Source organism: Oratosquilla oratoria, chromosome 23, assembly GCF_046742065.1.
Source record: "Oratosquilla oratoria isolate Oo_2021 chromosome 23, ASM4674206v1, whole genome shotgun sequence".
Lineage (NCBI taxonomy): Eukaryota > Metazoa > Arthropoda > Malacostraca > Stomatopoda > Squillidae > Oratosquilla > Oratosquilla oratoria.
In genome coordinates, this window is record NC_134799.1 from 29,596,355 (window position 1) to 29,608,854 (window position 12,500).

Sequence of the window (12,500 nt, forward strand, 5' to 3'; positions counted from 1 at the left end):
GATTCGTTTTATATTCTTTTGTTTCTTTTTGTATATTCTTTAATTCTATTTTGATTTACATTTACTGATATTGATGTGATTCTGTTTTCTTTCTTTTATTTGGTTATTTCATTCACTTTTGTATATTACAGTTTGATTTATTTTAGCTTTTCCTGTTTTGTTTGATTTCAATTCGTTTTTCTTATGTTTTACATTAGTTTATCTTCTCTTAATCTTCCTTGATTCTTCTCTTTCATTTTATTTCGTTTGATTTCATTAGATTTTGTTTTCTTTGAGGGGAAGATACCCTTACGCTTTGTTTTTATTTTTCCTTTCCCTGAACCTTCCTCATGCCAACTCCATCCATTACCTTAAATCTTGTGCTTTTCCTTCGTCTGTTTCCTTCTCTTTTGGTCACTGGATCTCTCCCTTTGTTCTCTCTGCAACTCCTTGCCATGGCGTCTTTTCCTCTGCCAAGCCATTTTTTCTTCAATGTCCTTAAACTGCTCTTTCTTGTATTAACTTTTCTACCACATCACCAGATCTCTAACTTTCTTTTCTTGTATCTTTGATATTCTTTTACCAAATGTCTTCGCCTCAGCAAGCTTTGTTTTGTTTTGCTTTAAGCTCTTTGAGTTAATAGTGTGTAGGTCGTGTAATCAAAAGCGTGCTGGTCTTGCACTCAATTAATTGTGGGTTCGAACCCCGCACTCCTCCCCGATTCCCAGGAGCGACTATTACCTGCCCTAACAGTCCAAGCGCTTAGGGTAAAAATGATAGCTTCGTCCACAGCTACGCGCCTCCTAACGTATGCTCCTCCCCTTCTTCTATGTCTTCCTTGATTTAGCCCACACCCTTGTTACCAATGGGTTTATACATATTTTAGTAGAATAGACTGGTAGCAGCCAGAATAAATGGATAAGCGACACCCTCTCAGTACCGTGAAGATTTGTGAAGGTCATCATTAAGAGGTTAATCCGAATAATATTAACCTTTTTACTCCTTCAGATGTATAAAATCGTCTGGTGGATGTTAGAACAAGATTTCCACAGGACGAACAGGATTACATTCCTGAAGACCCAAGCTCGATCCAATGGTGGTTATGAACAGATTAGAATAAACAACTGAGCAATATGTTTTCACAACCAGTTTTTTCAAACACTCTTCCTATGAACCAAACGGTCTCCTATCGGTATACTTGATTATTGTCATCTATTGTAATTTTTTAGCAAACCATCGCTCGAAAATACTGAAGGAAGGATATTGCGCTGGTGGCGTAATTGGTAGCGTGCCGGCCTCACATTCGCTCAGTTCTGGGTTTGAATGACGCACTCCTCTCCGATTCCCAAAGGTAATGGCTTCGGCCGCAGCTACATGCCTTCTGGCGTAGGCCACTCACTTTGTATCCCTTCTAGATACTCTGCTTCCCTCCCCCACCCCTTTGTAGAAGAAGAAAGAAGGCGAGGAGTATACGCCAGGATGCGCGTAGCTGTAGCCAAAGCCGTCACCTTTGCCCTATGCACTTGGACTGTAGGGGCAGGAAACAACCACTGTTGGGAATCGGAGAGATGTGAGGGGTTCGAACTCACACTTAAGTGAATACGAGACCAGTGCGCTTCTGATGACGCCACCAGCGCAAGACCCCTTTGAATGTAACTCACTTTATGGCAACAACTTCGGCTCACTGACTTAAGGTATTGCCATAGAATAAACCAAAAATTTCCCACACCTTAGTGAAACAGAGAATAGTTCCATGTCTACATACCCCTCATTGGTTTGGGCTGGGGAGGACCTCACAAATTGTACAAGTTACCGGATGCTGAAATATATAATTCCTTTGTCTATTTCAGATCTCTCCTCCAATTTCCTTAAGGTCTGTATCTTTCTTAGTGTTATGGATTTTTGTGGTGATTTCAGTCAGAATTCATTTGCATTTTTTTTCATCCTTATCGTCGCCTGACTCGATTTCAACAAAGTCGGAATCAATCTTACGTTTGTATTTTTCTCTCATGACGATAATGCAGAGTAATTATTTTGTCTGTCGTAAGAAACGCCAGGCAATTTCATTCAGTTCGACGTATCCTGGCCTGAAAAATGCTTAATTAGAAATCTAGATTGAGGAAATAGATTAGCAGAATTAGATGCCTTGTTTCAGTCTTCACAAGCCACCACCCTACCCCTTCTTCCTCTTCCTCCTTCTCATTGTAACGAAATCAAGTTCAATTTACGTTTCCCTCAGAAAATGTCGACAAAGTTCCGCGCCACCCTATCCAATGGCTTTCATTTAGTTTCTGCTAATTACCAACTTTGGGCCAAGCTTCGTTCCAGTATGACTGGGCTAATTCGATTAACCCGACTCACTATCGAGATCAACTCCATAGCTTTTACTCTTGCTAAAGTTAGACGATTTTTTTTAAATCTTGGTGGACGTCAGTATAACGAAGAGGAGGAGGCTTTCTAAAACTTATTCTTTCGTTACTGAAGCGAGCTGCCTAGTGCAGGCCTTATAGTCTCTTGCAGTCTCCTTCATTCTTATATTCTTATGTTCTTATGTACTCATGCATTTATTCTGTTTAAGACCAGATGATTTCATTCAGCTTGGAGACGTCGCCAAAGCGAATGAGTTAAGTGGAGAGTTTCGTCTAAATTTTGTCCAGTCAAAGTTTATCTAATGTATTCAGGTGAATGGATTTAGTCAGATTTCGTTTTTGCAAACGTCATTGAATTTCTTGAAGTAAGTTACGAAGCTGAGTTTATTTTCATTTCTTTTGCTAAGAATATTAAACTTAATCAATTTGGCCATGCAAATAAATCAACTTCAGCTAAGTGAATCATTTTGGCTTAGATTCTCCTTCCTAGAGAAACGTTTTATCTTTGTTTCACCTCATGCCCGTTTCCTAGAGTATTTCACCAAAGAACTTTTTCCACAATGAATGAAATAATTTCAAGGATAAGCACACCACATATGTACTACTTTGTGTAAGTGTATGGTAAAACACGTCCACAAACTATTTTTTTTTCAACTTGCGCCATTAATTGAAGATACCAATCTCCTTTTTATTTCTACTCATCCCTAACATCCATCGTCTATAAAAAATTATCGCCAGCACCATCTTCCGCTGATGACGTATAACAGTGTATTGCAGAATCGAACATGGCGGACTCAACACAAACGGAATATTTTTCAGTGATAATAAAAACTTTTCTACTTTGAATGAAAGTATATAGATAGATATATTTATTGGCAATGGAATATACCGATATAGGTATACAATATATAAAATCGCGAGGATAACACTTACTTTCATTGTGGTCCTCTTAAAAAACAAAGAATCCAGATACATATAAACAATTAATGACATAACTAAGAACAGAACATGAGAAATTATAATAAGTATTGAAAATAATAATAATCATTGACATGATTATATAAAGAAAGAAAAAGCTAATATGTATGACTAAGGACAAAACATGTTAATCATAATAAGTACTTACAATTAATAATCCTTAACATAACTCATTATGTAAAGAAAGTAAAAATAATGGCATCTAATCTATTAAACAAATAATATATAATAAGATAACAATAACAATAACCATTGAAAGTAGCACCGTGATATATAAGAAACCTAATAATATATAAAAGACTCCTGATTTCTGGCTATCATTTGAGAACTAAAAAGATTTTTAACATGATCGTTAAAGGTACTTTTTGTTGGCAAAACTCTTACGTTTGAGGGGAAGACATTCCATAGTACAGTACTAGTGTGATAAAAGTTGTTTTTACAGAAAGATCCATTGTCTGATGTGGTAGCAGTCTGAGCTGTTTCTGGTGCGGTCATGTACTACCGGCTCCAAAATTGGTCTTAGATACTTTGGAGCATTATTGTTGTAGATGTTGTATACATGATTTAGTTTTAGTTGTTTAACGCGATAATCAGCAGAAAACATACCCACTATTACAAATTCATCTGCTCTTATATGACTTCCGCAACGGAAGCCTGATATAAATCTTATGATTTTAATTTGAGTCACCTGCAGTCTAGACTGATACCTTTTGGATAGTCCACCGTACCATACACTACAAGCATAATCAAAACGGCTTTGAATGAGTATAAACACCACCAGTTTTTGTTTTGTTTTTAAATCAAAGGTTTTTACATTTCTGTACAAATATTTGACTTTGTTAGAGTATTTACAGAGTATTTTGTCAGCTGTGACCTCTCCAGACAAAGTTTGGTCTAAGGCAGGGGTTCCCAAACTGCGGGTCATAATCCCCAAAAGGGTCATGAGCCTTTTACTGGTGGTCATGGAGTGTCCAACTGTATGTATATTCTTCCACAAAGACCAGCGTATTGATCTACTTGTATCAAAAAAGCATTAAGGGAGAGTCGCCAGCGATATTTCGAAAAATTCTGGTACATGAGCGAATTTTAGGTAATCATTTCAAAAGAATCTCTATGATGGTGGCAACACTCATACAAAGTTATACAGCTGTATTTCGTTTCTATTTTTTATACAGAATAAAATAGATAAAATATTGGCAACCTCTGGCAACCCCATTGCATAAAAAAACATTCTGTATATTGAAATAGCGTCAACATTTCTATAGCTATTTCATTTTTTGCTACAGAATTGTGTTTATGGAGATATTTGGCAATTTCTCCCACCAGCATACCACACAAAGACAGTGGACAGGGCACCAGTACTCTTGAAAAGGTCTAAGGAAGGTGACGTCGCTCCTGGCTCTCTCAACGTACGCAACAATTTTGATTCCTCGCCCTGTATTGTTAATGTGATTATGGGAAAATTAACAGGAAAAAAGAGAGTGAGGCAGTAGAATATAGAGAGGGCCCGTAAGTGCCTGAAATAGAAACAAGAAGGAAAAAGAAAGAAAGAGGAGAAAAGCAGCAAAGCTGCGCCCAGCACTCCGCAAGCATTTACTAGCCACGCCCACCTTACACCTCCTCCACCCACGCCACACCACTCACCCTCACCTCACACTTCATCAGCAAAGAAGAGGAAATTGGAGATTTGCTATACATCGCAATAATTAAACAAATGGTCGCGAAAAATGGTCGCAAAAATTTAAATCCCCCGTCTTGTAAAGTTTATATTTTTGTTATTTCTGTTGTAATATCTTCGGTTGTTCCATATGAATTTTTGTCATATTTGTTTCATTTGCAAATAAACATCATGCTCTTTATTTTCTACAGTAAAAAATAAAAGAATTTTTATTTTTTTATGAAACCTAAACGGAGTGATTAGGAAGTATGGAGTTCCAGGTAAAAATCGTAGTGGAGAATTGATAGTGGAGATGTGTCTTGAAAGAGAGTTGATGATAGCAAATACAGTGTTTAGGAAGAAAGTCAAGCATAAGCACACATGGGAGAGGGTGGTGGAAGGAAGGGTGGCAGATAGAGCGTTAATGGACTATATAGTGGTGACCAAGAGTATGGTAGGAAGAGTTGAGGATATACATGTTCTAAGGGGAGAGATTGGGGGAATATCAGATCATTTTCTGTTGGAAGATAAATTAAGAATGGAGAATAGGTGGAGAAAGAGGAAAAGGGTAGAAGGTAGGGAGGTACTTAGAGTGAACTGCTTAAATGAGAAAGAAAAGGAGAATGAGTATAAGAAGAAGCTGAAAGAGGAGTGGGAGGGAGTGAAGGATAGAGTAGAACTAGGAGTGGAGGAGGAATGGGGATGGATCAAGGACGGAGTTATTAGGTGTGCAAAGATGGTGTGTGGAACAAGGAGGGCGGGAGGAAATAGAAGGAAGGGTAGTGAGTTGTGGGATGAGGAGGCAAAGAAGGGTGTAGAAAAGAAGAAACAGGCATTCATAGATTGGCTACAAATTAGGTACAAAGTAAAGAGAAGGAAAGTTAAGCATAAGATAAAGGAAGCAAAGAGGAGAGCAGATATGAAATGGGGTAAGAGTATGACAAATTTTTTAAAGTAATAAAAAATGTTTGGAAAGAAATTAAAAGAGGAAGAGGAGGCGAATCAAGTAGAGAAGAAAAGGTAAAAGGTGCAGATGGAGAGATGATAATGGAATAGAAGGTAGTGAGAGGAAGGTGGGCAGAGTATTTTAGGGAGTTGCTAAATGTGAAGGAGGATAGGGAGGGAAAGATAGTTGTAGTGGTAAGCGCTAAGAAAATGAGAGTGATGAGTGAGGAAAATGGAGAAGAAATATGGAAAGATGAAGTAAAAACAGTTGCTAAGATGATAAGAGCAGGTAAGGCACCTGGGTTGGATGGATGCCATGCAGAATGTCTGAGGAAAGGAGGTACAGTTACGGTGGAATGGCTGGTGAGGTTATTTAATGTTTGTTTAAGAGAGGGTAGAGGGCCGGAGGACTGGAGGAGTGCCTGTATAGTTCCGCTTTACAAGGGAAAGGGGGACGAGTGTGAATGTAGTAGTTTCAGAGTGATCAGCTTGTTGAGTGTAGTTGGAAAAGCTTATGGGAGGGTCTTGAATGAGAGGATTAGGAGAGGAACAGAAGGAGTAATTGGTGAGGAACAGTGTGGTTTTAGGACAGGTAGGGGATGTATAGATCAGATTTTTGTGGCAAGACAGATATGTGAGAAAGCTATAGGAAAAGGTAAGGATGTATTTTGGGCTTTTATGGATCTGGAAGAGGCTTACGACAGGGTAGGCAGGAAGGCACTGTGGGAGGTACTGCAGATATATGGGATAGGAGGAAAGCTGTTAAGAGCAGTCAAGAGTTTTTACGAGAGTAGTAGAGCTTGTGTTAGGATTAAAAATGGAGAGAGTGTTTGGTTTGAGGTAAAGGTGGGACTTCGTCAGGGATGTGTTATGTCGCCCTGGCTGTTCAATCTATACATGGATGGGGTGGTGCGAGAGGTGAATGCAAGGGTGGTGGGTCAGGGGTTGGAGATGGTTAAAGAAAATGGAGAAAAGTGGGAGATAAGCCAGTTGTTGTTTGCTGACGACACTGCGCTTGTAGCAGGATCAGAGTAGGGATTGAGGAAGTTAGTGACAGAGTTTGAGAAGGTGTGTGAAAGAAAGAAGATAATGTGGGCAAAAGTAAGGTGATGAGATGTACAAGGGGAGAGAGTGACAGCAGGCTAGAAGTGAGCATTAAGGATGAGAGAATGGAGGAAGTGGATAGTTTTAGATACTTGGGTGCGAATGTGGCAGGGAAGGGAGGAGTGTGGGTGGAGGTAGAATGTAGATTGAGAAAAGCAAGTAAATGCCTTGGCGGATTAAAAAGTGTAATGAGAAATAGACATCTGGGAATGGATGCTAAGAGGAGGTTATATGAAGGAGTGATTATGCCAACAGCACTGTACGGGGCAGAAACATAGAACATAAGAGAGGAAGAGAGAAAGAGTTTGAATGTGTTTGAGATGAGGTGTCTGAGAAGTATGATAGGGGTTCCTAGGCTAGATCGAGCGAGAAATGAAGAGGTGAGGAGGAGAACAGGGGTGGAAAGGGAGCTGGGAGATAGGGTTGATGAAAGAGTATTAAGATGGTTTGGACACATGGAAAGAATGAGTGAAGAAAAATTAGTAAAAGAGGTGTGGAAGGCAGAGGTGGAAGGAGTGAATATGAGGGTGCGTCCTAGGGTGAGATGGATGGATGGAGTGAAAGGAGCATTACAAAAGAGAGAAATGGCTGTTGAGGAAGGACGAGAGAGGACAGAAGATAGGGGTGAATGGAGAAGGGTTGTGTATGGATGATGCTGTGATGCATGAGGGGGAGTGGATGGGGGATGGCGGGTGAGGAAGTATGTATGAGAAAAAAATTGACGCAGCCCGAAGGAATTTCTCCCCTTCTTCTCCTTTTCTGGATGAGGGGACGAAGAGGGGGGGGTCGCCGAATTTATGAAGCGACCTTGCTGTGGATGTGCTGTGTCTTTGCGTGGCGAGTTTAGTATTGCTATTTGTTCGACTGAATCAAAGGCCTTCTTGTAATCTACAAAAGCTAAACACAGAGGTATATTATATTTTGTCGTTTTCTCGATTAGTTGGTTTATCGCCTGCAAATGGTCTAGAGTTGAAAATGCGCTTCTAAAGCCTGCCTGTTCTCTCAGTTGGTTTCCATCTAAAACTTGACTTAGTCTATTCATAAGGATCTTGGAGAATACTTTATATACATTTGATAGCAAGCTAATCGGTCGATAGTTACTAAGGTCCTTCTGGTCTCCTTTTTTATGAAGTAAAATCACTATAGCATTGCACCACGCATCAGGAACGCTTTCTTTACGTAAGCACTGGTGCACAACTCAGCTGATTTAATATGAACTAATTTCCTTATGTCTTTCAACAGATCTATTGATATACCATCTTCCCCAGGTGCTTTTCCTCGTTTCATAGTTTTTAGAGCAAATTCTACATCTTCCTTTGTAATCTACAGATGAATTTACTGACTCAACTACGGTCTTCGACGAGTAAAGCTCTTGGTAAAATTCTTCTACTCTTTTTACCATTTTGTCTCTACATTTGATTATTTCTCCAGTTCTATTTTTCAAACATATCATTTGCTTCCTTCCTAAAGCATGTCTGCGCTTGGTCCCTTTAATACTTTTACCTTTCCGAATAGTTTCCTCTATTTCATCCATGTTTCTCTTTCTTTTCTCTGATATCTGCCTTTTGTTGATAAGCTTGTTTAGTTCTACTCTTTCTATTTCGTCTTTCTTGCTTTCAGTCTGCATAGTCCTTCTTCTATTAATTAGATCATTTGTAGCTTTGGAGTATTTCTTTTCTCTTGTGTTTTTGTACTTCCTACTTTCTCTGCTGTCTCCTTAATGATATTCACTAAATTCAGATTGATATCTTTCACGGTGTCTTCGTTGGTTCTTAGAGCTTCGAATCTATTCTTAATTTCTAACTGAAATTTCTTCTTATCATCCTTAACCTTTGCAAGGCTTATTTTCTTTTTTAAAACTAGTTTGTTTCTCTCGGCTCTGAAATTGAATTTAGCTGTGCAACCTACCATTATATGGTCACTACCTATGATGACTTTATTTATCACCGTAACATTGATAACGCTTTTGCTCTCATCTCTTAATATGAAATCTATTTCGTTCTTTGTTGTTCCATTTAGACTTCTCCACGTCCATTTACGACCTACACGCTTTTGAAAGAAAGCGTTCATTATCCTCATATTGTAGTTCTCTGCAAAATTGACTAACATCTCGCCTCTGTCATATCTTTCACCTACTCCAAACTTCCTAATGCACGTCTCCTCTCCCATCTTCTTCCCCACTTTAGCATTAAAGTCGCATATTATTAACGTGCACTTACTTTTTTCTTGATCCATTGATCATAGAACGACTCAATTTCCTCGTCTGAAGTCTGTGAAGTTGGTGCATAAACCTGGATATACTCAGGCACGTTGTTAGTAGCCTTCATGAATATTGGGAGCATTGGCTTCCACATGTCAGTGCTTGTATTAACAGCACCATTAATGTCTCTACGGGCAAGATGCATCATTATGTTATCTATGGAGTGAAAAAAACGACTACCTTTTGATATGCTTGATAGTTCTGCTCGTCCCCTCTACAATATTGAGGAATATAGTCAACTCCAATATTATACGTTGCATAATATTTATAGTTATGTAAAAGATCAACTTGATGTCTCCAAGGCCAAGATGTTGAAACACCAGCATCTCCGGACTAAGCCTGTTAACATCAAAATTGGTGATCATGTTTGTAAGAGCATGCTTGACTGCCAAACAAAACTCAAATGTAGATTTAGAGGTCCCTTTTTGGTGACTAAAAAGTTGCATCCCAATAAGTTCAGAGTCTTTGATCCTTTTCAGGGACTGAGTGAAGTATTGTACGTTGATACGCTTAAAGTAACAAAATTGCCTATCCCTGCATTCAACCGGCCTTCCCCAAGGTCCACTGTACAAATTATGCCTTATGTATCTACCCCTGTTGGACACCATTATCATCTCCGTTCAATGGGCCCAATGCCTTGATGTGGGCCCAATGTCTGGATGTGGGGATTGCTTATGATGTTATCCATGGTGTCTTGAATTGCATTTTGTAATGTTTAGCTATTAAATGTAATGTCTTGAATTGTATTTTGTAATGTTAAGCTAGTGAGTGTAATGTCATGAATTGTATTTTGTAATGTTAAGCTAGTGAGTGTAATGTCATGAATTGTACTTTGTAATGTTTATCTATAAAGTGTCATGTCTTGAGTTGTATTTTGTAATGTTTAACTATTAAGTGTAATGTCCCGGACGTCCGGCAATTTATGTAATATTTTTCTTTTACTGGTGCCAGTATGTGTTTGTGTCTTTTATGTATTATATTTCAGTATATGTTATGTCTTTTGAACATTATGTCCCCGTATGTTGTTGTATTTTGCCGTGTTTCATGTGCCATTGTTTTTGCTCCCTACCACAAATGTTGTTTCCTCGGTGAGGACACCGAGAGGTGGTGGCCGAGCTGTGTTATGGAAGCCTGTAGTATATTAGTATATATATTTATTTATGAGTCTATGCATTCATATATGCACACACACACACACACACACACACACACACACACACACACACACACACACACACACACACACACACACACACACACACACACACACACACACACACACACACACACATATATATATATATATATATATATATATATATATGTATATATATGTGTATATATATATATATATATATATATATGTGTGTGTGTGTGTGTGTGTGTGTGTGTGTGTGTGTGTGTGTGTGTGTGTGTGTGTGTGTGTGTGTGTGTGCCTGTAGTATATATATTTATTTATGAGTCTATGCATTCATATATGCACACACACACACACACACACACACACACACACACACACACACACACACACACACACACACACACACACACACACACACACACACACACACACACACACACACACACACACACACACACACACACACACACACACACACACACACACACACACACACACACACACACACACACACACACACACACACACACACACACACATATATATATATATATATATATATATATATATATATATATATATATATATATATACAACAATCTGACATGTTAATTTGATTATTCGTGCTCCATGAATGGGTCTTTATCTTTGACAGCACATAAATCAAAACATTGATAACAAAACAGGCGCCGTGCGCTCGAAGAGGGCAAGCGAGAGTGCCGTAGGGATCCCCCGGGGCTACAGAATCCATTACTTGAGGGCTTCCTAAACGGGATTTAGATTAATGGATCAATTCAGACAGTCGCTTTGATTTCCAAGGCATCTAACGGAAGCAATTTTTCTTTCTTTCATTCGGGGTTGTTTGTATAATCGTCATGCATTTATGAGTTAGTGTGCGAATTATTAGACATGTTTTCTGGAAATAGGTTTGATATTTTGTCAGGCTCTACCTAAGTCTTTTGTAAGGTGTCCCTTGGAAGTTTTGGTTACAGAGATCTTAGAGGTTATCGATGATGAGTCATGAGAGAGTGGAGATAAGTCAAATGAACAAAGGAAAGGGGAAGCCTGTAGCTATGATGTAAGTTAGGATCTGAATAGCCGTGATTGCATTGCGGTCTAGAGATGAGAAATTAGATACTGTAGGTAGTGGACTGAGGTCTGCTAAGAAAACTTGGGCGTAACGACACTAAGTACACTCAGGCTACATTCCCCAGGGCTTTCAAGCCTAGCCACCTCGCAGAGCTCGAAAAGTTTAACGAAGTTTTGGTTCACGCTAGGAGGGGCTTTGGATTTTTTTTTTTTTTTTTTTTTTTTTTTTTTGTCTCACCCTCCTGCTCCATATGTATATGTGAGTTGCGATGCATTATGGATATCACACCCCGCATCCAAAAAATTTTGTTGCATGTTGCAGCAAAAATATCCTTAATGTGGGATTGTTAATGTGCAGAAAAAACACTGGGAAATTGAAAAGCAGGAGGCCAAAGTCACTGGGAAATTGAAAAACAGGACACCAAACTCATCAAACTTTTTCGTCTGTTATTTTTCAAGAGACGGACCGAGGAACAGGAGAGCGGTGGCAGCATTAATACATGTTAAAGGAAATTAGGGTAAATGAATTCATCACAATACTTCAACCAATACAATACGTCATCTAAAACACTATTCATGAGTCACTGTTACCGTGTACAGGTTTTATTAAAAATTAAACGAGTTAACTTGTATAATCCCCGACATTATCTTATATTATCATCAAAGTAGAATGCTAGGCAGTTATAGTATTTTGCACAGATATCGATGACATTTTGTCCCTGGTTTACATATTTTTCGACTTTCATTTAATGCTTTAGTATCTTCATATAAGTTCATCCCTATAAAAGTGAAATTTTCCTTTCTTCTTCTTCAAGATTCCCAAGACCCTGTAGAAGATGGCGTTCTTATATTTTGAGATAACGATTTAAAAATGTTATATGATATTCGATCAGACTTGAAATAAACCAAACCTTTGCCAATAAGTATATAGTTTAGCAACGTTCGGTGGCCTCATAAGGTTAACAGTTACGAGTACAC